We start from the raw sequence: 26,404 nt of genomic DNA, 5'->3' as shown, positions 1-26,404 counted from the left end.
AAATTTTTGATTCTTGGTTTTTCAACAAAAAGTGGGAGATTGCTGTGGGAAACATAGACAAAAAACACTTCCCTGCCCCCATATTAACTAACATGTTCTGTGGGGGAAAAAAACTCCATTTTCTGACCGGCTCTAGTCATTTCATCTGCCAGGTCACTCTGGATCTTGGCTATCGCCACTCCGTGAATGACTCTTTTATTTGTCTGAGGCAGAGAAACCAGGCTAGACACCAGTGGAAAAATCTCAATCAAGTGAGCTTCTATGAAGAAGAGTGTGCTGTTATTGCAGGGCAGCAGCATTTGAATAGATTAGCTGGTTTCTCGTTACTCAGTATTCAGAGGCAGGACTGTAGAAGCTTCCATACTGAAGCTGGAGCAGCAGGGTTTCTTATCAGCCTGAAGCGGGAGTAGAGCTTTGTTCTACATAGTGGAAGAGACTGGCAGCAAGAACTCTTGGATAGGTTAGTCAGCCGCTTTGCTAGGCACACTCATGTACATCACAGGTCAAGGAGATCTCTTCCTAGACTGATCCTGATACCACTTCTGATGAGGGATCCTACTTCTGGACCTCAGTTGGCATCAAGAAGCTCATGAACCCTCAGAGCAAAGATCAGGGTGGACCCTACCCATCTGAGAATGATTGGCATGACACTCTTCCTGCTCAGAGCACTGCAATCAAAGCCACCTCAAGCTTATTGCAGCCCCCTGTTAATTAGCACTACCCCTTTCTCTGCTATGAGTTGGGAATGATCTCCTGGGATGCAGGTGGTAGCATGCTGAAATGAATTCCTGCCTTAGTTTAGATATGTCACAATAGGCACTGTAGACATCTGGTCCCTGGAGTAAACGTGTTGGATTAGACAGATTGGGGTAGTAGGAGAATGCTGCCACTGGTCACAAACCACTAGCTCTGGACTGGACCATGAGACCACAAACTGCACCGGCAAAGGTCAGACATCCATCTCCAATAGCAAGCCTCCCCTGTGTAACAACTGAAGGAAGGGTTTATGTACGTGCAAGTAGCAGATTAGCAACACAAGATCAGAATCAGCCTGGCTAGTCTAAAACATGCTCGCAGCTGCAGCACAGATGTCTGGATCCCTAAGGAGACCTGGCTTGCTTTAGAGAAGAAGGAGGGTCTTGTGATTAAGGCACTGGACGGGAACACTCCAGAGATCTCGGCTTACCACAGACTTCCTGCGTTGAAGCAAGATAATTAATCTCTGTGCCTCAACTCCCCATCTGGAAACTGGGGATAAAACTACTTACCTACCTCATGGGGGTGCAGTGAGGTGCTCAGACACTACTCTTACATTGTAAGCTCCTCAGGGCAGGGAACCATGTCTTTATACGCTGCCTAGCACAACAGAGCCCTAGTTCGGGCCTCTAGGCACTGCTGCAATACCTCCACCAACTGTGGTCATAGGGCTATATAAGTGCCTGGGTAGATACAGTATCTTGGAACTAACCCCTGGAAGTTTTTCCACTCAACACAATACAGGATATTCCAGATTGAAGCTTTTCTTTGGCTTTTCAATCTTCATAGGCTGCCACCCACATTATGAAAGAGATGCTGCTGTGAGAAGGAATAGGGTCCCTTTTCATCTGCTGTGTGGTGGGGAGAGGTGGGAGAAGGGGATTAAAGGAATAAGGATTTAGTTACATTTGATGGCTGTGATTTTCTCTTTAACTAGTCTGCTGATCCTAGTCACTCTATCCTATAAACACACGAGTTCACCCAATTCAATTAAAAGGCAATACATTTAAAATACACTAAAAAAATATTTTCTTTTAACACAATTATAATTAACCTGTGGAACTCATTGTCACAGATTATTATCAAAGCAAACAGCTTAATAAGATTTTTAAAAAGCCAGACATTTAAAATGAATCAGAACCACATCTACAGTCGCAGTAGTCGGAACAACAACAAAATTCACATGGCCTATCAATCCTCAGGCTTCAGGGCATAACCTGATCACCAGCTGGAGTCAGGAAGGCATGTCTCCTGTAATAAGTAGTACCGCAGGGTTAGTTGCATCATACGGGTTTTACAACTTCCTGTGATGCACGCAGCATTGGCCACTGTTGCAGACAGGATACCAGATTAGATGGACCACTAATACAGTGTGCTGTGGTATGTCAGCTCCTATGTTCTCACAGTGTAAAACTGTGTACTCCCGGCATTAAATACACAAACACATTCCCTAACCTAATGTAACTTCAGAAGGCCAAACTGCACGCTATTTCAGGAAACATGCCTTGAGCAACACTTTCATTAATCTACAGCTGTTTGAGCGAATTATTAAGGGTAGAAAGCGACAGATTTTTTCCCCCCTTTAAATCCAACATAATTGCAAGTGAGTATTTCTCATGGGCTTTGAGAGTCTGCTTTCGGAGCCAGGAATGTGTAACAGCCACTCCAAGTACAATTTTATGGTTGGATTTTAAACGTGGATAAATGAAGAAGACATAGAACATGAAACACAACCGGAGCACTGGCTTTAGACACTTGTATGATGGCATCTCCAGGACTTTAGCACACAATAAATATTCACCACAAAACCCTCCTGGCTAGTCTAGTTTTACCAATCTATGCTGTAGAGTCCTCCCACTCCACCAGACCCACCACTGGTTGCCTCCAACACATGATAGACTGACAAACTTCTCTGAAATTGCACAGTAGTCCCCCTGCTCTATGCGGTTCCCTTCATAATCCACCTTGTTCCTTCCTTTCTGAGTGTGGCAGAGAAACACAACCCTTTGGGGGCAAGGACTGTCAGTACAGCACCTGGCACAAAGGGGACCCAAGCTGGTTGAGGCTGGTGGGCACAATCACAGTATAAATAATAAGGTAGGAAGAACTGAGATCTTCACATTGCCCCCCACACTGTCCTTGGAATTGAAGGTGATAAGTAGTGCCTCAAACTGGTAGTTTTGTGGTAGACTGGACCTTCTGGATTGTCAGTAAGGATGCAGTGAAGCCCAGGAACGTGTGTTCCAAAAATGTAAGCTCCTAATATCTGAGATCAAGGAGGATCTCCACTAGCTGTTGTGATAATAGGGCTTTTATTTTCTGTGGCTCTCAAGCCACAAGAGGGTAACACGCCCACATATAGCTGAGCAGGCTTGACATTTCATCTAGTAGAGGGCTGTGATGACACATGAACTGGACAGTACATTGCAGGCTCCATAGCATCTACCATCAGAGCAACTCAAAACAAACAATTATTTCTCACAACATCCCTTTGAGTTGAGTATCATTATTGCCATTTTACAGCTAGGGAAACTGAGGCACAGAGCGGTGACTTGCCCAAGGTGACCACAGAAAGTTAGTAGCAAAGTTTCTACTTTCATGGCTTACATATTTCTAATGCGGCCATCACTCTAATATCTGAGACATATCCTAGAAATGGAGCTCAGAAATCTTGACTCTTCATCCCCTGCTCTAACTAGTAGACAGCACTCTCTTTAGCTGATAGGCCCACTTTATACTAAAGGCTGGATCTTTGCTCATTGCTCCTGAGGAAGGTACATTGCACAGTTCTCCTTTTCCAATATCTTTTCTCCAATCCAGTACCTGGTGATTTCTCCTGTGCCAGATGCACACTAAACTCTGACAACCAGTGTCACCTGATTAGAGTATTCCGTTCCCTCCTCCACATTCACTTCAGTCCCTGTACTCCTGCCTCCAACTCACCGACTGTCTGCACCTTCTAAAGGCAACCCGCTGTCACCCTACCCTGCCTGCGCTTTACACACACAAACACACTCTTGCTGCCTATATTAAACCCCTTCCATTGGCAAATCCTCTTTCTTCTCCTGCTCTGCTCCATAATTCTCGACTGCCTAGGATGACTTTAATCTCTCTCATGCAATGTTGCACACAGGCTATAGTCCTTGTCCTCCTACATCAAACGCACTGGGGGTGTAATCCTTCGCTTTACATGTCAGAGGCACTGCAATCTTCCTCCAGCATCCCTGGTGCCCGCTCTCTCGTTCAATCACACACACACACACATGCTAAAACTCATCATCACCTTCCCTAGGCTTTAAGCAAAGTGCCTACTTTGGCTCAAATAAATGAAAGTCTTCATTTTAAACAGGAAAATATCCATTTAGTTTATGGATCCCAGGTTGACTATTGGGTGCTGCTGCTGCTTAGCAAAGCCATTCCAGCTGTTCTCCTGGAGGTTTGCCATCAGCAGACCCTGGGGTACTGACTGACAGATTGCTGATTTGATTTCCACCGGGAGGGATCTTATATCTGTGTACAGACAGAGCTAGATATATACAGTAGAACCTCAGAGTTACGAACACCTCGGGAATGGAGGTTGTGCGTAACTGAACAAGGAGGTTGTGGTTGTTCTTTCAAAAGTTTACACTGAACATTGATTTCATACAGCTTTGAAATTTTACTATGCAGAAGAAAAATGCTGCTTTTAATCATCTTCATTTAAATGAAACGAACAGAAGGAGTTTTCTTACCTTATCACATTTTTTTTTCAAAACTTTTCCTCTTTTTTTTTTAGTACTATCCTGATTTGCCTCGGGGTGTGTGTGTGTGTGTGTGTGTGTGTGTGTGTGGGCACGTGCGCGCTGCTGCCTGATTGCGTACTTCTGGTTCCAAATGAGGTGTGTGGTTGACCAGTCAGTTCGTAACTCTAGTGTTCATAACTCTGAGGTGCTACTGTAGATATATAGATATATATACCTTGTGGTTCAAACATATGTTTTATTTGTTATGCCACTGCGGTTCAGTAAGCTGTGCACATTCTCAAACAACTGATCAATACAACTGCAGGTTATACTTGCTCTTTTGAAATGACTCTTGCTCTGTGTTCAGAGGTCTATGTTGCCACGTGAGATGGTCAGAGAGGCCTGTTTGGGGCTGGGCAGTCAAAGAAGTCTGGTAGATCACCTACTGCACACAATTCCCAAACTTGCAAACCCAGTGGAATAATGAAGGATATTACGTTCTCAGGGAGGGGTGTTTGTTTCCTAGCTAAGCTATCTGCCTTGCTAGAAAATGAACTGGATGAAAGACACACCAACGGAGAAGTTGGCCCTAATTCCACTGAATTCTGTGCAGTCACACCAGCAAAGTATCTAGACTGTAGGTAGCAGACATCCTAGTAACAAACAAGAGAATCAGGTCAGATTCTGATCTAAGTTATGCTGGTGTAAATCCAGAGTCACTCCACTGACTACAGTGGATTTATTCCATGTAGCTGATCTAAAAATCTGTCCTTTAGTTTTATATCGTCACTTGCAACCATGCTGGGGAGAATGAGTCCCCCTTCCCACAAAAGGTAGTATGTTCATAAACCTAATACAGCTGTTGGGGCTTCTTTGGATTTTTCTACCCACCCACAGGTTACCCTTCAGAAACTACTAGAGCTTCAAGTGACAGAGCGAACTCTTTATCCATCACCTGTGCTTAGATCGTGGGTTTAATACTCCACCATCCAGGCTAATTCCATACATTGCTGAGCAGATCCCGGTGTGTCAGCTCCAACCCTTCTATGCTTCTTCCCGATCCAAAGCCCAGTGAAACCAATGAGAGTCTTCAAAGGACTTTGGAACACCAAGCTTCCAGACCAATGACTGTTCTAGCATCCTGCTGCCTCGGTTGAAGAGGAAAGAAAATAATAGGAATAGGGCTGGCAGCCCATTCCTCTCTAGTAACACTGAGTACACTAAAAGAAAAGGAGGACTTGTGGCACCTTAGAGACTAACCAATTTATTTGAGCATAAGCTTTTGTGAGCTACAGCTCACTTCATCGGATGCTGTAGCTCACGAAAGCTTATGCTCAAATAAATTGGTTAGTCTCTAAGGTGCCACAAGTACGCCTTTTCTTTTTGCGAATACAGACTAACACGGCTGTTACGCTGAAAACTGAGTACACTGAAAGTCTTAGCTGATTTCACTGGCATGACTCATACATTATCCCTTCACACTCAGATGATACGCAGGAGATACTGAGACCACCATGAATCCAAATCTCAGCTCTTCTCAATTCCATCCACAGGACATTTATTCACAATTTTACATTCCCCACACTGGCTCCCAGTAAAGCAGTGTAATGATGTAAGGCTTCTATTAACATTTCATGCTATTCCTCTGTCTGGTCCCCCTATCTCAGCAAATTGCTTGTCCTGCAAGTTCCCGAACCAGCCATTCATGCTGCTGGTGCCAATGTGGGCGTTCTTAATACAGTTAAATGTTTCAGCTCCCCCAACAAATAGGAACATTGTTGCTATGCTACCACATTTAGATTCCTTTGTTGGCAGAGATAATGGGTGTAAGAACAAGCCAAGACCTTGGTCAAGTTCAAGACCTCCTTTTGCAGTGTTGTTTTTCCCTGGAGAGGTAAAGATAGCAGGCTATGAAAACACTCAAAACATCGCTGCAGAAATGTGAGCTATCACTTTAAATGGTCTTTTCGTACTATTGATTTAGAACAGTGCACAACACCTGGATGCTATGAATGAAGAAAATAAGCATCACTTAGATGTTAATGAAACTCTTTAGTACAGGAACAAATAACCTCACAGGTATAAACCACACAACAAGCAATCATGGACAAGATGCAATTTAGGTATAATGGTTCTTTCCATTACTCATCACTCTCTATTCTCTCCCAGGGATGGGGGAGTTGGGCAGAGGATTCCTCTATATCCCAGGTGGAGCTCCTCAAATTTTCCCATATCCAGAATTTTAACCTTTGTGGTCCTTCAATGTCACACCCCAGAACTACAACCCTTATAGCCAAGGATGCACTCATCAATGCACTAATTATTTCTTAACTGACTAAGGGGAGCCTATAATGAAGCTGAATGTGCTACCTTTGCCCAACACTTCATTATTCAACAAGTGAGAGGCCAAGACAAGGATCAAGTTCTCCCACTGGGCAAACCTCACTCAGTACTTTTAGAGAGACAAGGTGGGTGAGGTAATATATTTTGTTGGACCAACTTCTGTTGGTGAAAGAGATAAGATTTTGAGCTTACACAGAGCTCTTCTTCAGGCCAAGAAGAATTGTGTAAACTTGAAAGCTTGTCTCTTTCACCAACAGAAGTTGGTCCAACAAAAGGTTTTACCTCACCCAATTTGTCTCTCAAGTATCCTGGGACCAACGTGGCTACAACATTGCAAACATCATAGTACTTTTCTCCTTTGTCCACCGGCTCCCTTTTATGGCACTGATGATAGCTTGTTCTAAGCACATTGTAACTTCAGATGTGCAAAGCTTAGTAATATACAATCCAAGCCAAAGCTCACAAAAACTTTCCCAGTCTCAGCATATCCTGGATTGCAGGGGCCTCATTGCATAACTGCACAGCCTGGACTTTACTAAAGATTTCGTTATCGGTCTGTCCAGGCTTTCTGCTCTAGGACCACCCATCTCTTAGGCACTCACTCACTGTCCCCACTCTCTCCATCTTCCCTCCCTGGCAGGAAAAGTCTAGAAAACCAGGCTTAGAATTATGGTTTACAAGCCGTAATTTAATGTTTAGAGCACGCATCTAACCCAGCCTACTCTACATACACAGTCCTCACGCAATGTAGAGTCCAAACTCACCATCTTCCCATCTTCTATGAAAAAAGGGAACAAGATTAAACTAGCATAAAAAGCAGCTCACACCATCTCCCCAGGCTCAGTTGCTCCTAGGGCTCCTCCCTCAGGACTGCTCAGCCCACACCTTCGGTCCCCTCTTTCTAGAGAGTCACTCCATCCTGTCTTGTGCCCCAGTAGGGTAAACAAGTCACCTGCCTCAGTGATCCTGCAGAACCGTCTTGACCTTATCCCAGCAAGATCAACACTTGTCAAGAAGATGTGAGTGTTTCAGACCAACACTGCCAGCCAGTTGCAATGTTTAATTATGTACATGTGTAATTCTGCACAAATAGTTCTAAAACTCCAAGCCTAAATAGAACTCAAAAGTATCCACCTTGGAAAGGGTTTTGCCTTCCTTTTTTCAATGCATCTTTTTTTCCCAACCTAATTTTGCTTTCTAGTACATTTCTCACAAGCCTGACAAATCCTCTACACCTCCCTAATTGACAGTCACTTTATATTTCCTGGGGAAATGTACTTGCAATTTCCGAAAGCATAGTCATCAGCAGAGAATGTTCTCTAAGACATATCAGACAGGCACAACATATTGTCCATGGTACTTTCAAGAATTATAGCCTCCCACTGGGGAATGGTATTTAATGTATTTCACTCCACTATGGCTGTTGGATTACTCTTAAGCAGCAGTGGCTATATTATGAATATGATTAGTAAAAAGGTATTAATATTTAAAGTGGCCATTAGCTTTACCAGTCTGGGAAGAAAACCAGCTAATATTCTGAAAGCAGTTTCTGAAGACAGCTACTACTAGCTAAATATCATGAGACAACTAAAAGGAAATAGAAGAACTCAAGAAGCACAGAATTATAATTAGGAATGAATTATCCAATTGGGTTAAATTAAGAATTTTGCCCCTAGTTCAGACTCAGTCCTAACTCTTTGCCTGAGGGGCAGAGGGGCTTTGAAAAAAAAGTTATGTTAAAACAAAAAATTCCTGGTTTTTATGGCTATAAAAGGAACAATACCTTTTGTGGATGTTTCCTTATCTCTTTACCCCCATCTAGCAGATGCAGTTGGAGCTATTTAAATGATCATATACTGAAATACAAGTGGTTTTGATCCTTCCAACATCTGCACCTGCAAAGCCTCATTCCTATGTGTATGTTAAGGAAAGTAACATACTTCTCAATTCTATCTGAAAATACTGTAGAACTCCAAGACCAATATTTTATTTTAAATGTGTGTCTAAAGTTAAACTCCTAAATCCATATTTAGGCACCTCTTTTGGCCATATGTGACCAAATTTTGTGAAGTGCTGAGCACCTAACAGCTTCCATTGAATTTTCAGTGGGAGCTGTTAGGTGCTCAACACTTTTTGAAAACCTGGCTGCTTATCTGGGTGCCTAAATATGTACGGAGGAGCCTGACTTTAACCACGCATTTTTTGAAAATTTTGGCGTATATTGTCAGGGCTCATTTTTTCCATTTGGAAAATTCTCCAAAATAAAAGGTACAGAGAGAGCATTTCAAAAACTACAGCCATTTTTTAAAATATAAAAACATTGAAAATTTCACATGCAAAAGTAACGCAAACTTGTAAGTTATGCAGAATGTACAAAATATAACCAGCTCAGGTATAAACAGTCTGCTATCAATTTCTCTTTGGTTCTTCTGTCCCCTGGAACACCCTTCAGCACTTCTAGCTGCATGAACACCAGAGACTTGGTACATCCGAATCAACCTCTAAAGATGTATGTTTAACCTTTGGAACTCCCTGCCACAGGATTGTATGGAAGCAGACAAATTAGTACAATGCTTTAAAAAATTAGACCAGACATATGAATAATTGTAACACTTGCAAAGATAGGAGCTGAGCTAAAAAAATGGCAAGTGATATTGATCCTCATGCTCCAGAGAAAAAACGGATCACAGGCTGGGGTTAGGAGGAAATCCTCTCTTACATACCTCCCTATGATACAGCATTGCACAACTATAGGCCTGATCCTGCAAGGTGCAGAGCACTCTACTTCCATGTCAGTGGGGACTGAGAGTACTCAGCACTGCAAAGAAAGCACAGCTGTTTTCATAGGTTCAGGCTCTAATTCTATTGTGGTGAGATTGGGAGGCGAGACACTGGGCAAGATGGACTGTTGGTCTGTTCCAGCATGGCTGTTCCTGTCTTCCTTGTCAACACTGAAGACTGACGGGATGGCTTCTCATCACATAGTGTTGAGGAGTAACCTCTGTTAATGCCTGAATAATGAGCTCATTAACTCCCTTGCTATTCAAAACAGCAAAAAGAAGCAGAGCAAGTCATATGCCTGATCATGCTGTACCTTGGTCATTATTTATTTAGGTATCAGGTTGTGTGTGATATATTATTTATGTAAACATGAATATTTATTAGAGAAGGGGGAGAAATAAATTACTTGTTGTCTGCATTTGTCTGCATCTATCTGCCTACATTAAACCACCCTCATGCCCTATGGCAGTGAGCGATCTTTCCACACTGGTGATATCGTTCATCTGGTGCTTACACCTCTCTTCCAGCCCGAGTAAGTGGGTATGCCTGGAAACTTGGTGACAGAGGGGCAGTGGGGGAACTTTGCTGACAGCACAGAGGTGGCAGGGTAATCATCTTTCAGAGTTTGTTCCATGGGGTAAAACACAGTTCCTCATAGCACCCTGAGTTTTATGTCATGACAGATCACAATGACATAACGTCCGGACATGCTATAACTAGAGTTGTGTGCATAACTAATTTTTTGGATCCCTAGCCAAACTGAAAAAGTTGAAACTATTTTGTCTCGGGTCAAACAAAATGTTTTGGTTCCATTTGTGAGGTTTCTTAAGCTCTTTAAAAAAAACTGAAGTAAAATTCTAAATGAAAAGTCATTTCGTATAAAAAAAGTTTCAGTTTGAAAAGGTCAAAATGAAATGTTTTTATATTTCAGACTTTTTATTTCAATAGAAACAATTTGGCAAATTCAACACACATTCACGAAATGTTTGGTCAACTGAAATCGACATTGTTTGTTGAAAAAATGTTTTGTCTGAAAACAAAAAGAAAAGGAGGACTTGTGGCACCTTAGAGACTAACCAATTTATTTGAGCATAAGCTTTTGTGAGCTACAGCTCTCTTCATCAGATGCTGTAGCTCACGAAAGCTTATGCTCAAATAAATTGGTTAGTCTCTAAGGTGCCACAAGTACTCCTTTTCTTTTTGCGAATACAGACTAACACGGCTGCTACTCTGAAACTTGTCTGAAAACGACACCCAGATCTAGCTATATCAGCCTCTGCAAAGCAAATCCTAATACATACGTGTGTGTGCGTGTGCCTGAAGCAAGTTAATACTGAACGATCAAAAGCTACAACGTTCCTATCTGAGGGTTGGTCTCCTGATCACCTGATCAGAGGCTCTGATCTTCAAAGCACTCCTTAAGAGTATTAATGTTTATAGGTTAGCAAATGATTTAACTGGCCAATGATGAGCTGCCAATATTTTAACAAGACACTATCACCTACTGATTTTATTTCCTGTTGCCTGTGAAAAACCCTGTGTCTCAAGAGTGCAGCTGTTGATAGAGAAGAGGGGTGAGACATTAGGAAAAGCATTTCACTTCCTTTCCCATTTAAAGAAAATCACTCTCTCATAACTACAAGCATTTTACAATCAAAGCAGAATTAAGTGCACATGTCCAGATGCCAAGGTGATAAGTGCCATGGAAAAACCTGTACAATAAATAAATGTCTTCTTACATATGTGCTTTTTTCCTGAAACCTGTAAGTATGTTGTGCAGAAAGCGTTCAACTTGTGTAGTTCGAAACAGAGCTGGTGAGTGAAGACCTTAGAGGAGATTTTCAGACACAAGTGAAAGTTATGCACCTACCTACCATTTGTGCCTTTGGAAATCTGTCCCTTTGTATCAGCATCCTCCTCGGGTTGTTGTGGGGTTTTTTTGTAGACGGGTCAAAATTTTCAGATGAGGCCAGGGGCACTGGACGATGCCTTGGGCTTCATTTTCAGAAGCAATAAATATGTGCAGCTCTCAAACGCTTCAATTGGAGAGGCGAGCCCTTCAGCACCTCCGAAAATGGGGCCGAGGGTGTCTCAGGTTGGTCACCCAAAATCTGTGGCACCTAAAATCAGCAGTCACTTTTGACAATTTTGGCACAAGCATCTACCAGTGTTGGCCTTGAATCCGGTGCATTCTAAAGGCTCCTCTGAAACACTGTCTATGAGTTCAAGGGACAAGATGTCTCTGGCAGAGATGATTTAGTAGTATATGATGGCAAAATTGTAACAAGGGGCTCATAGATGCCACTTCCAACACAGTCCCTTCCTGGGCAGTCAGAGCTGCACGCCCAAGCACTAGTATAATGTAAACCAGGCACTGCTTTCTTCAGTGATTGCATAGCACACCACCACTTGTACTGTGAGACCAAGACCAAAAATCACCACACAAAGCCGAGGAGCTTCCTGAATGGTCTTAAGCAATATAGCAATATAGCAATCACTATCACAGCAAATAACGTGCCTGCTGCTAAAAAACCTCCAAGTAGACAGTGGTATAGCAGTGACAAGCCTCTGCTACTGGGCCATTACTGCCCTGCATGCCTACTTTTTAAAGGGATACACTATTCTTCACTTTATTATAGCTTATAAATGTCACTGTTTTGGAGAGTAGATAAAAACCCCAATGGGACATGCCTGGCTGTCGCAGCTCAGAACTGGCAATCCCACCCTTGCTGGGCTGCTGGGGAAGAAAAGCAGAAAGGTTTTGTTTGGTTAATTAAAACAGGCTTTACAATGGAAACCATCATAAAGCTTTTAATTAAGGATCTCAAATAGGCTTTAAATTCCAGGCTAATAAGATAATCAGTTCATGTTAATTTAATAGCAATTAATAAAGCAGATGCTGACCACAACCTTTGCCCCAAACTTGAACCAAACTTTTTCTCAAAAAGAAAAGGAGTACTTGTGGCACCTTAGAGACTAACCAATTTATTTGAGCATAAGCTTTTGTGAGCTACAGCTCACTTCTTCGGATGCATTCAGTGGAAAATACAGTGGGGAGATTTAAATACATAGAGAACATGAAACAATGGGTGTTACCATACACACTGTAATGAGAGTGATCATTTAAGGTGAGCTATAACCAGCAGGAAAGCAGGGAAAAAAAAAACTTTGTAGTGAAAATCAAGGTGGGCCATTTCCAGCAGTTGACAAGAAGGTCTGAGGAACAGTGGGGGGTCGGGGGGGAAGGGACAAACATGGGGAAATAGTTTTACTTTGTGTAATGACCCATCCACTCCCAGTCTTTATTCAAGCCTAAGTTAATTGTATCCAGTTTGCAAATTAATTCCAATTCAGCAGTCTCTCGTTGTAGTCTGTTTTTGAAGTTTTTTTGTTGAAGAATTGCAACTTTTAGGTCTGTAATCGAGTGACCAAAGAGATTGAAGTGTTCTCTGACTGGTTTTTGAATGTTATAATTTTTGACGTCTGATCTGTGTCCATTGATTCTTTTATTCTGGACAGGCCCCAGGCTCCCTAGTGCCATCCCATATCCATGCCTGTTGCTTTCCCTCCTGACCTTGTGATTGGACCCTTCTACCCTCTCTCTTGCTGGTTCCTGTACTAAGGTAGAGATCAAGGAGAAGTAGCAGGGTGAGGATCCTCATACTGTGAGTAAGCTGTTCCCTGCAAAGGTGGGGGAGAGCCGGACAGAGCGAAGTCAAATGAAGTCCCTCTGTCTTTTATGGCTCCCAAGCGGCCCTGCCTGTCAGAAGCCAGACACCATCCTCTCCAGAGCCCCCTTACCCAAATTTTAGGAAAGTAGTCATGCATCAGTAGACTGAGAGACATATAGACAAGGGGGAAACAGAGAGCTGAGATTTCAAAATAGATGAACTCCACGCTCCTTATCCACTTTTAGACAAGCTCCAGCCACAGAGCCAAACTCTGCTTCCTCACAGCATCTTGTCTCATGTGCCTCTATTGACAGCCCCATCAACACCATCAGCGATCACTGCTGCAAGAACACCACCATTGCCGTTCAATACCAGAAATTACTGTCATTTAAAAAGAAAAGAATGGAGACAGAGGAGGGAAATAAAGATACCGTCAAAAGATGTGAATCCTCTCTACAGGGAGGAATCCTTAAAAAGGCATTACACGTAATTGCTTCGAAAAAACAATCACGAGTATCATAATAACTACGGGAATCAAAGCAACTCTTCCCCTCACAGAGTAAATCATTGACGTGAGGCCAAAGGCAATCCGGTTTCTTTGCAGGGTAAGAAGGAGAAGGCAATTACCTCCAGAACTATCTTCTGTGTGCCACTAGAAATGCTCCACTAACAGGCCAATCATGTTCACATTTCCATGGTAAAGGGTCCAATTTGAAGTGTGATTGTGCCAGAGGGTTGGATGTGGGGTGTTGTGCTAATATTCTTATGCCAAGGACTTTGTATCTTCCTCTCAGGGACACACAGGGAGGGAGTTGATAACCCAAGTGCTACTGATGTTAATTCAATGGAATCTGTAGAGTTTAAACATGGTTTTAAATCTTTTACAGAGCACCATAAATCCACTTCTCATTACTTTTTCGCACTCCCTCCAGGACATGTGCTGGCGCCTCTGATTCTGTTTGTTCCTTTCATTAAGTTAAATTGCACCCTGATAGAAATTTGTTCCCACTCTCCTCTTCCTTGCTCACCAGCAGAAAAAAATAGAGCTGAACCCAGACAGGGTTTTTGAAAGGAGATAAGATAAATTACACATACAAATTACAAAAAAAGCAGGAGATGGCTTTTTGAGTGACAGGGCCACAGGAAAGAACTCAGGCTGTGAGTTGCTGTGGGTATGATGGGGTCCTCCTGCTATCAAAAGTCTGAAGGCAACAGCAATCTCTTGTCCTGGGTGTGCATAAGACCAGTCCTGAACTTATTTATTGGAGGTCACTGCTCTCTTCCACACACATAACATACGTATTTATTAGAGAGAGAGACACATCCTACTATGCTACCAGTGCCCTGATCAGTCAGTCATCTCAACATTGCCTTCTTGTCTAGTACCACTCCTTGTCCTGTTTCTGCAGAACTTCGGCTAGTAGCTTTAGATCTTTTTAAAAAATCAAATATATAAATAAATATACACAACAGAAGTTCACTTTGATTGAATTACAGGGCACCTGGTTAGGTTCGTTCTTGAGATGGCCTGAATTGAAACCTGGGACCCAGACACCTCAAACTTTGAAGCTGTTCGAAATCTGAACTTGGATCCAAATTTTGTAAATGGCCCCTTTTCATAATGAACTGAAACAAAATGCTGGATCCAAACATTCTCTGACTTTGGAGTGATCAAAGCTGTCATATTCCTGCCAGGATTTTGGACCAGCAAAAGAAGACTACACTGACCACCATAAAATCCCTCCCTGGCTTTATTCTGAGCCTAGGGCATGCTGGGAGAGGACTTGGGAAGTTGCTATATGGGTACCTATGCACATAGGTGCTGGAACTAGGTGTGCTGGGGGGTGCTGCTGCACCCCTGGGCTTGAAGTGGTTTCCATCCCATACAGGTTTACAGCTTGATTCATTGGCTGTCAGCACCCCCACTATAAAAATTGTTCCAGCATCCCTAGCTATGCAGGACAGATGGGATCTGTGGACCACACAGTCATGGATCTCATTACTGATGAGTCTCAAATGCCTTGATTTAAGGAGAAACCAGTGACAGACATAACACTAGTCCCAAAGATCCAAAGAATGAGCAGTGATTACATTTTTTAAAAAACAAAGAACAATCGAAAGAGGGGAGGCAATCAGCATAAAACACCCAGAAACTAAGAACCATGAACAGCCAACAGAAAAGGCAAGGACAGATAAATGCAGCAATAGAAAGCAGTAAAGGCTCATTGTGAACCACAGAAGGCAACAAAGAAATGCACACGAATATACATACTTGTACTGAACACTTTCTCAGATTGACCTGTATATATGTTTGTGCAGCTTCTCTCAACACAATACTAAAATCAAATATCCAGCACACACATATAAGAGTATTGAACTGCACACTCAGTGGGGTTCCATGTGATCAAAATACAGCTTGAAAATTACAGCCATACACCATGTTATCTTAGCCACTTGTAAAATAATCTCCACAGTCATATCCAGAGTGATCACTTTTAAAAGTAAAAAAAAAGAGGGAGAGAGGGATTTGTCCCCTTTTTGCTTCTTCATGATGTAAACCTGACAATGTTTATTTAGTTTATTTTCAACAAGAGAAATTTAGGTCTTGAATACCCCGGAAACACTATGGAGCATTGTTCGGACTGTCAGCTTCATGATATCACAGATTCCAAAGGAATGAAGTGACTTAAATGCAGACTGCTTTCAAAAACTATTTTGGAACTGACTCTGCTCTCACTCTGGTGTAAATCAGAAGCTCATAACACAGAGGTCTGAGATCTCCAATGAGTTTGCAGGTAATATCAGGGGAGACCAGATAGAAATATCAATAATGTTCTAAAGATCAAATAAAAGAAGAAGGAAAAAACTTAAGAAAACAAAATAAAACCCTTTTCAGATCTTTTCTATATTATAAAGAAGGGGGGAAGGCACAAACATTTCCCTCTCTTTTTGATCACTTTTAACCTACTATAGATTTTCTCCGGCACTCTGTTCTACAGCTGGAGAATCTATGTATCCATCCAGAAGGCAGATCTTCAGCTGGTATAATTTCCATAGCTCCACCACGGTGCTTTGGCTATGACCCTAACTGAGGGTCTGCCCCCTGGTACTTTAGATAGTGCTATCCCCACAGTGTCAGAGTGTCCAGGTCTTTATACCATTTCTATTGGAGAGCACTAATTATTAACAACATCAAGAAGAAACTTGGCTAATAGTAAAGGGAAAGAGATTGTGAACATTTTAAAATAGGTTTCAGAGTAACAGCCGTGTTAGTCTGTATTCGCAAAAAGAAAAGGAGTACTTGTGGCACCTTAGAGACTAACCAATTTATTTGAGCATAAGCTTTCGTGAGCTACAGCTCAGCTCACAAAAGCTTATGCTCAAATAAATTGGTTAGTCTCTAAGGTGCCACAAGTACTCCTTTTCATTTTAAAATAGGTTCATCATTTTCACCATCTTCTATTGCCATGGCTGTCCCCATCATAATACAAAGTGAGAAATAAAAGAATAACACCACGTTTGTCAGGGGATTCATAATCCACTTTGGAAACTCATGCATTGTTCACTTTCAAATGATGTAATGGAATCCGATCAGCTCTGCTAGATCTCCCCTTTTGGGAGTCTCCAGAAGTATTGAGGCTTTGGCACAGTGATATAGTTGGCTAGTGGGATATTCCAAAGCAAGGAAATAGCAGCAAACCCAGGGGGATTTCTTAGTATACTCAGCAAGCCTGTTATCCTGCTGCAGACCAGGGTAGAGATAGTTGCAGATAGGGCAGGACTGAGTGGATTAGCAGATGCAGAACATGTGCTTCAAACGGTCCCACAAATTCCATTAAAAGGTTCCCAAATTTTGTGACTTCAACTTTTTCCACTCTGGAAATATATAAATAGACTCTTAATTGTGGCTGATTTCCTGCAGGCTGAGCCTGAATCCATCCCTGCCGACCTTTTACCACTTGCAGAGTTCTTTGCCACCCTCACATATTACACTCGAGCAGTTGAAGTGCAGAGCCCTTTGATCAGAAGCTGCTAATCAACACTGGAAATTGCCATTATTTTTCCACAGTAGCTTCTGTTACACTAGACACCTGGATCATAAAAGCAGACTGTGTTAGAGCACTTCTCTTTGTGTTTAGTTTAGTTGATGGTCTGGCCACTGGTTCCAGCAGCAATTCTTCCAAGCTGTGTTAGTCACATGGACAACACCCAGTACAAGGTTAAATAAATGGGCCATCGTTCATGTCTGACCTTCACGAATCCTACAGAAAGATTATCAACGGCCAGATATGTGGATCCTATTCTAGCTGCCTTTTCTCCTGATTGAAGAAGAATAGAGGGTTTCATAGGCATGCTGTGCAGGAGATATGGGTGAGGGGTTAGGGTCACTTTGGAGGCCCTGGAAACAAATTTGATGGCCTCAGACTAAGACATCATAAAAATATCTAATAATCTAACCCAATTCCACCTCTCTGTCCAGGAGACTGCAACAAAGGATACTACCCAGCTCCAGGAAGATGGGTTTCAGTACAGCTAGAGGAAGTGAGAGGAAAGATTGGAGTTAACAGAGGTTCCAAACTGAGATCCATTAACAGCTGCATCAGATGCATACACAGCATTTGCCCTCATGATGCCTAGATCCACTGACATCATTCCTTCACCTAACACCATTGACCCCAACGTTATTAAATTCCTTTTGTAGTACAGCTGGTCAAAAAAATTCCATCAAAACTGTTTTTGCAAGAAAATAGGATTTTCAGCTACATGAAATTTTACACACACAGTGTCTGCTTTCCAGAGGGGTGAGGGGGCGGGAATGTTGGTTGAAAAACTGAACATGCAAAAACCAAATCATTTTGGTTTGGATATGCTCTTGCAGTGCCAGCTGGAAGAAGTAGTTTGGGTGCCTCTTGTTCCCATTCCCCTCTGTGGGCTGGACTCTCTGGCCAGAATACTTCTCCCATGATGCACCACACCCATGTTGCATCACCTTCCCTCTCAAAGACTTTTGTTCATTTTCATCAAATTTTCTGTGGAAAACCCCTCATTTTCCAAACCCATTTTTTGACCATCTCATATGTAGACATGCACATGTTTTGGATTTTGTGTTTGTGTTCTAACATGGGCAGGTGAAAAAGACTAAGTATTTTCTGTGAAAATTTTCAGGAAAATCACATCTTTTTGTTTGACATCTTCACAGATTTTTATTTTGTGATTAAATGAATCAAGGACAAAAATCTGTTTTGATTCATTTGGTCAAAACATCAAAATTTGTGAATGAAAAAAATATTTACTAAATATTTTGTTTTCTTTGAAAAGCCATTTTACATAGTGAATGATATTCTGATGAAAATGTTTCAACCAGTTCTAGTACCGAGGTCTCTAGAGATCTGCGACTCAGCTGCCATTTTGAGAGACAGAAATGATGTGGCATGTTAAGAGGAAGACTCTCTTACAAGGGACACTTTAGTTCTTTCTTGTTTTGCCTTCATTTCAAATAAAGGTCAATGTAAATGAAAACATTCTGCAGCTGCTCTTTGTGTGTTCAGATAGATAGCTATTGTCAAGCTTCTGACAGAATAAACAACAAATTAAGTTATTTAAACTCTTGGGGGCGGGAACTGTCTTTTTTCATTCTGTGTTTGTACAGCACCCAGCACCTAGCACAACTGGGGCGAGATGCTACTGTAATTGAAATAAATAATAATAATATTATTACTGTAGCAGCTGCTGGGATAGTCATCCAAATCTCACGTTCCTGGACTTCTGTTTTTAGCAGTTGCACAGTGACCATTACAAAGAGTCAGTCTTTGCTAATAGACATCCCAGAATTACCACATTTATTTCCTATCCTGAGCACAGAGAAGAACTATGGTATCGCAGAAACCAGCGTGTCGGGAATGTTGGCAAATGGTGCCTGCTATTCTTAGCGGCCAGAAAAAGGCATTGCCAGTTGAGCGTCAGTGAAGCAACTGCGACATCTAGTGGTCAGTTTGAAAAGCCTCTGAGTCTGTATTCTTCAGTTTCTTACAAATTGTACGCACAGACTCGCACCGAAATACCCAAAGTTGTGAGTTAAAATGGCTTCAGTTATTTCACTGCAAGTCTGTTTGAGGGCACTCTTGTTTCAGAATGGGAGCAGCTAAAGCTGTTAGCTACACTGATCTTAGTTAAGCCAACTCTTATTCTAAAAGAAAAGTGTCCATGCTGTGATAAAGTGTCTCTTCTACCTTGGGGTGGGTCCTGCGCTTATTGGCGGATTTTGCTCGCCTCAGAGATTCACAGTAGCCATCAGTTTGACCACTTTTGTGGCTCAAATCTGCCGTTCACTCAGATAACCTCATAACAGGCCAGCATGGGGGGAAAAGAGTAAGAACAATCCCCGCAGTCTCTGCTGACCCACCACGTGGGTCAGGAAACAGCCTAGAGACCTTCCCCTCTGGTGGAACCTCCTGTGTTGGATCAGGAGTTGGGAGGTTTGGGGGGAACCCGGGCCTGCCCTCTACCCCAGGTTCCAGCCCAGGGCCCTGTGGCCTGCAACTGTGTAGAGTGCCTTCTGGAACAGCTGTGCGACTGCTACAATTCCCTGGGCTACTTCCCCATGGCCTCCACCCAACACCCTCTTTGTCCTCACCACAGAACCTTCCTCCTGCTGTCTGTTAACGCTTGTACTCCTCAGTCCTCTAGCAGCACGTCCTCCCGCTCCCAGCTCCTTACACACACCTCACTAACTGGAGTGAGAGCCTTCTTAAACCCAGGTGCCCTGATTAGCCTGCCTTAATTGATTCTAGCAGCTTCTTGATAGGTTAATTAGAACACCTGCAGCCAATCTGCCTTAATTGTTTCCAGAAAGTTCCTGATTGTTCTGGAACCTTCCCTGTTACCTTACCCAGGGAAAAGGGACCTACTTAATCTGGGGCTAATATATCTGCCTTCTATCACTCTCCTGTAGCCATCTGGCCCAACCCTGTCACAATACATAGATTTTCACCAAAGTAATGACAGTTTTAGAAAGCTGATTTAGTTAAATCAGTGCAAGTTGGCATATAGACCAGCGCTTAGTGGTGGAATACCGCCCACAACATTTTTTTTAATTAGGGGAAACAAAGAGTCGTATTTGAAAAGCCATTATGGCAGAGACGGACGTAGGATACATGCCTCCGTCGTGCAGGTTGGTTTTGCACAAAAATTCAATAATTAATTTCCAGCCTACAGAAATAACTCTTTATAATTTCATCCACCATGAAGTTCAATACTGCTTTCCATTTAATTTCCTTGGTGCTCAGGATGTCCCTCACTTTCCTTGCTCTGCAGTTAATTATTGTAACATATTCTACTTTTCTGCTGGGTCAATATTTTCTTTTCTACCAGGACGGTGCACAGTAAGTTTTATGGGGGATGACTCCAGGCAGCTTCATCCAGATCTATTTCTCTTTCATGCACACATCATCATATTTGATCCTGTGTGTGTGTGTGTGACAAAGAACTTTGGAGAATTACATGACCTGAATTCTCCTAATGTTGCCCTTGGCAATTTATCCTACATATCAATGGTTCTCTCTGTAACAATCTGAGGTCACTGCGCTGCCATAAAGGGTTGTAATAATATAATACAATAATAATGCCTAGCTTTTATATAGTGTTTTCCACCAGTAGATCTCAAAGTGTTTTACAGAGGGAGGTTAGTATCATTAGCCCATTTTACAGATGGGGAAACTGAGGCACAGAGAAGTAAAGTTATTTGCTCAAGGTCACACACCCGGGCGAGAAGCAGAGCAAGGACTAGAACCAAGGTCTCCTGAGTCCCAGCCGGATGCTCTAGCCTCTAGGTCACACTTGCAAAACCCTTTACAAGTGAGAATTCACCCAGTGCAGGCACTGTGTACAATGACAGTAGGCTGCTCTATACAGGCCCCCTCACAAGCCCTGCTACAGTGGTCCTGTACAGGTGAGAAGGAAATTCTCTGCTGCTGTGGCGCTCTGCATAGACAGTCCTGTGGGGAAACTGTGGGGCCACCATATATTGAAGCAGCTCCTGGCTCCTCTATTTTATGCTGGGGGCCATACTAGGATCTGGAGAAGAATTAGAAGGGCTCAAAGTGGGATTAAAGTGACTTTTGTCTCCCCTCCCCATAAGCAGTGCATTAGTGTGTGCAGTCTCCTGAGGGACAGTCCAGAATCTCAGCCGTGGTATCTAAATATCATGCCTGTCCAGCTGTCCGTGTGTTTCCCCTTTCTGTTGCTGAAACAGTCGTGTGACATCTCTCCCCTTTCACCATTGTTTAGTGCTTGTCCTGCATGTGGCAAGTAATAACCATTGCATCACCGTGTTATAACTAGACTTGGATCAGTACCACAACCCTGAATCTAAAGCCTACTAACCTCTGGGGAACATCTGGTCCATTTTCAAATTTTGCAGCTCAGGTCCGCCTCTAATTGTAATGTGTCATTGCATCATATTAGCATACTGCACATAAGGGGATTTTGTTGTGGTTTTTTGGTAGACCATGGGGCAAATTCTTCTCCTAGTTACACATGTAAAACAGAAGACACCAATGGCGTTACATGTGTGTAAGTGAATACCCAATTTAAACTGGTGAACCTAGTGACTAGAGAAACAGACTAGAGGGCCTGATTCTCTTCTTACACCAATGTAAATCAGGAGTAACTCCACTGAAGGCAAAAGGCTGAGTTTTCCAATTTGTTACATTGTTGAATTTAGTGGCATTACATCAGCATTAAGCCAAAGTTACACCGGTGTTACAGATGTAAGGAACAGAGGAGAATCGGGCCATAGGATTAATTTTTTAATCATGCAAAACATTTCAGGATAGGGATCAGATCAGATCCATGTAATCTATCTTTTCTCTCTCTTTCCCTTTGCTGTTGAGTAGGCACATGGCACAACAGTATCAAGTGCTGTCATGTCCTAGACCATATAAGCCAGCGATGGGAAAGTCCTATCAGATCACCTAGTGGCTCCTTAGCGAGGCAGCATTGTTCCCCACAGTACGTTTTATAAGGATTTACAGTTTTAAATATAGCTTGCCAACCTTATGTACAGGGTAAATGTCGGGAGTTTAATTAAATAAATCCACTAACAAGCAACTGCCTATTAAAAACCAAACCAAACCAAACCAAAAAAAAGCAGGTAGCAGATAATGAAAAGATAAATATGTGTCTAACTCTCTTTCCAAAGGGGGAGTGTAGACAACTCATTATTTATTATTTGTACAGTGCTCAAAAACCTAATGATCGAGTCCGCTGTACGAATGTGGCATTTACTTTGTATTTGATATTTATTAAGTCAGTGGCTCTCAACCTTTCCAGACTACTGTACCCCTTTCAGGAGGTTGATTTGTCTTGCGTACTCCACGTTTCACCTCACTTAAAAACTATTTGCTTACAAAATCAGACAAAAAATACAGAAGTGTCACAGCCTCACTGTTACTGAAACATTGCTTACTCTCTCATTTTTACCATATAATTATAAAATAAATCAACTGGAATTTAAATATTGAATGTACATTTCACTGTATAGTATATAGAACAGTATAAACAAGTCCTTGCCTGTATGAAATTTTAGTTTGCATTGACTTCGCTAGTGCTTTTTATGTAGCCTGTTGTAAAACTAGGCAAATATCTAGATGAGCAGATGGAAGAGAACCACTGTTCTACATGAATCCTCTGTGATGCCTGTCCTACCTAGATAAAGAAGGCTCATATGTGCTTTCTGTTCCAAATAGACATAGAGCTGCCAGTGTCTTACCATGCCTTGTGGATTAGGACACTAGCATATTAGGACTTTGTGAAAGAGACACACCTCTAGGCTAATTTGGCCAATTCATAGTGTTATCCCTTCTGTTGGAGAGCAGACCGGGAGCTGTGGGTTTGGGGGCTTGCTTTATTAGGAGGTTGCTTATTTGGGTTTTTTTGTAATAGGTGACTTCAACACAAAGTTATAGTTTAAAAATGGTTGTAGGAGTGGTTTCGGTGATTGATTGGTGTCAATGTATACGCACTTCCTTAGAATTTTAGAATCTTTCTTTCCCCACTCCCGTTCAATTAAGAAAATGCACCCAAATTTGAGAACTTTCTGGCCCGTACACTCGGCACATCCTATGTTCCAATTTTTTGTCCCACCTGGCAATATGCTTCAGCGGTTCAACATGGGAATGTACCACATTGAGGCAAGAGATCATGAAGGATGGAAAGAGCGAGAATGACCTTATTAAATAATGTAAGTGCACACAAATTTATTATTTCAATATTTTTAATGTTGTGTGAAGCAAAACTAGAACTACAAAAAAAATGGAATTTGTATCACAATCCCCCTGCTCTCCCTCTGAACAAGGTTGGGCTGTTTGGGGCTTGTTTTGAAATGCAGTGTCGCTTCTTTTCTTTTTTTCTCGTGAGACTTGGCAACACTTGATTTTCTAACAACAATGTGTAGCTGCTATATTTCTTATCTGTAACTAAATGCATGAGGAAAGATTACAACAGCTAAACATAGATAGTTTGGCTTAAGACAACAAAGTGGGGAAGTAGAGAGGACTCGGGGAAACATGTGCAATACAAATTTGAAGAGCAAGATGCTAAGGGAGTGAGGGTTATTTAGGGCAATAGATGGGGATATGGAACTAGGAGTGATGGGAAGAAATTAAGAAAGAGAAAAAACAGGCTGAATAGCAGGAAAATACTATTATCTTTTCAAGGCAGGCAACTGGTGTCTGTAAAGTGCCACTTACGCATTGTTCCAAACAGTGAGCTCTAGGAGGCTGTGGAGGGGTCTCTAAAAGGAAGTGGTAAAAGCCCCATCATTTGCCGGGTTTAAAATTAGATTGGGTGGAACACTAGGAAATCTATTGTAAGGAAAAATCCTACTTTAGCAAGGAATGGGTACAACAGAAATTTGCAAGCATAAATCAGACATGCACATGAATGAATGAATGTATGTAACTGCATAAGTATATGTGCCTATTTTTGAAATGTTGGCCCTAGAACCATTAGTGACTGAAATTTTTGCCAGATTCAAATGCACTAGGAATAATGTAAATTGTGTCAACACGAAGCAACACATAAGTAGACCAGGGCACTTTACAGACACCAGTTGCCCGCTTTGTAAAGATGTCAATTACCTCAGAAACCAGGGACAGTGGTTCAGTTGTAAAAATGTGCGAGGCCACCAATGAGCAGAACAGAACACTCAGTGAGTTACATCTATGGAACTGGAATATGCTCTCATAAAACACAGAAGGCCTGCGTTTCGGCTGCATAGCTGGGTACCCAAATTAGAATTCATATCCATTGTAATTCTTAAATGAGAGCTTTCAAATTTTTGTGTGCCTACGTTTTGTGATGCTGACATACTGACTCCCTTGCAGAGCTCTGTTGGGTAAGAGGGGAACAATTTAGCAGCCTTGGGCCAGCTCCTCAGCTGGTGTAAATTGACATAGCTCCTCTGATATCCAATGCAGGTATGCTGATTTACACCAGCTGCGGAACAGCTGAACTCAAAACTAACAAAGCATTTTGATTAGGAATTTCAGTTGATACAGACAAGCACTTGGGAACTTGAGGGCAGGGAGCAATTAATCAAGGAATGAGAGTTTACTCATCCATAGAGTGAAGAGCAAATGTAAGAAGCAGAGTATGTGATGAACACTTAACTCCAACAGGACTGAAACTTTGGCCTTCTATACCAAAGTTAGTCTCCTGACAAAGCTACAAGGAGTTTTGATTTAAAATAAAACAAAACAGATTTGAACGCTATCAAATTAGCCACCAGAGGGAGTTCTGAAAATGTAACAGAAAAGCAGTTTAATTGATTAAAAAAACGCAACAATTAGTTAAATGTTGTAGAACTTAAGATACAGAGTTGAAACAAAGTGCTTCCCTCATTCTCCAGGTCTCACCAGCCCTTTCATGCATGCAAATAAAGCTGGGACAACAACACTCTGGGAGCTGTGTCTGGGCCTTGCTGCTTGAACAGAGATCCAAAGAGAGCAAGCTGTGGCATGGATTTCAAGGTGCAAAACTGCAAGTGCATAATTTGTGTGCAGTCACTGCGAACATGCATGTAGTCACAGCAATTGGGCATGTGAATTACCTGTATGTGTGCTTGCTAATCTAAATATCCAGGCTCAGATTTTTAGACAACCAAGTGCACATACAAGTAATTTGCATGTATGCATTATAGGGGTGTCAACCCTCCAGGATTGTCCTGGAGTCTCCTGGAATTAAAGTTTAATCTTTAATTGAAGATTATGTTATGTGATGAAACCTCCAGAAATACGTCCAGCCAAAACTGGCAACCCTAGCATTGTACTAGGCTAAACCTAGTCTACTTAGCATTCTACATTCCAAATCATTCTACATTCCAAAAAGACAGTGATGCCTTATGGAACACATTGCGTTCAGCAGCGATTCTGCTTTGCTGCTTTGCAACCATTTGCCCTTGTTCCTTACTCCTCACCTGAAGTCATAGTCCTCTCCTCCTCCTGCTGTTTGTGACACTGTCCAGTAACAAACTACTATACAGTGCATATAATGGGACCCCGATCCTGATGGAGGCCTCTGGGCATTCCCGCAATATAGCCATTAAATAATAACAATAATAATTAATGCAGGGTGTGCCCTACGTAGAACTAAACCCTGCTTTTTTTGTCTCCAATTGCCAGGATACTGTGCTTATCAGCATGTCTGTAGTAGCAAGTTGTAATGTTAGAGTTCACTTTACCTGGGAGTAGCTGCTCCCTTGAGGAGCACAGATTCCTCGTTCAGCCAACCCAGAACCCCACCCACTTTGGAAAGGGAGATCCACCCAACAGGAAAGAAAAAGGACGGGATCAGTTGGGATTAGGAAGGGGGAGAAAAGAGAACCGTCCAACGTTTGCAGAAGGGGAGGAACCTACGTAAAGTTTTAGATGAAGTTTTGGATTCTTATCTCCTTTCTAGTGTGAAATACAGACTTATGTGAGTGACAGTTAGGATTCAAATTCTTCACTTTTTTATTTCAATTTGAGTAGTGGTTTTAAAAAGACACCTATCCAAAGCTCTAGGCACTTTGACACACTATATTACAACAAAATACTAGCAGCATTAAATAATTATTCCTACAGGAATTCTGCC

This window comes from Eretmochelys imbricata, chromosome 7 (genome assembly GCF_965152235.1).
Source record: "Eretmochelys imbricata isolate rEreImb1 chromosome 7, rEreImb1.hap1, whole genome shotgun sequence".
Classification (NCBI taxonomy): domain Eukaryota; kingdom Metazoa; phylum Chordata; order Testudines; family Cheloniidae; genus Eretmochelys; species Eretmochelys imbricata.
Note: the sequence above shows the minus strand (reverse complement) of the source record.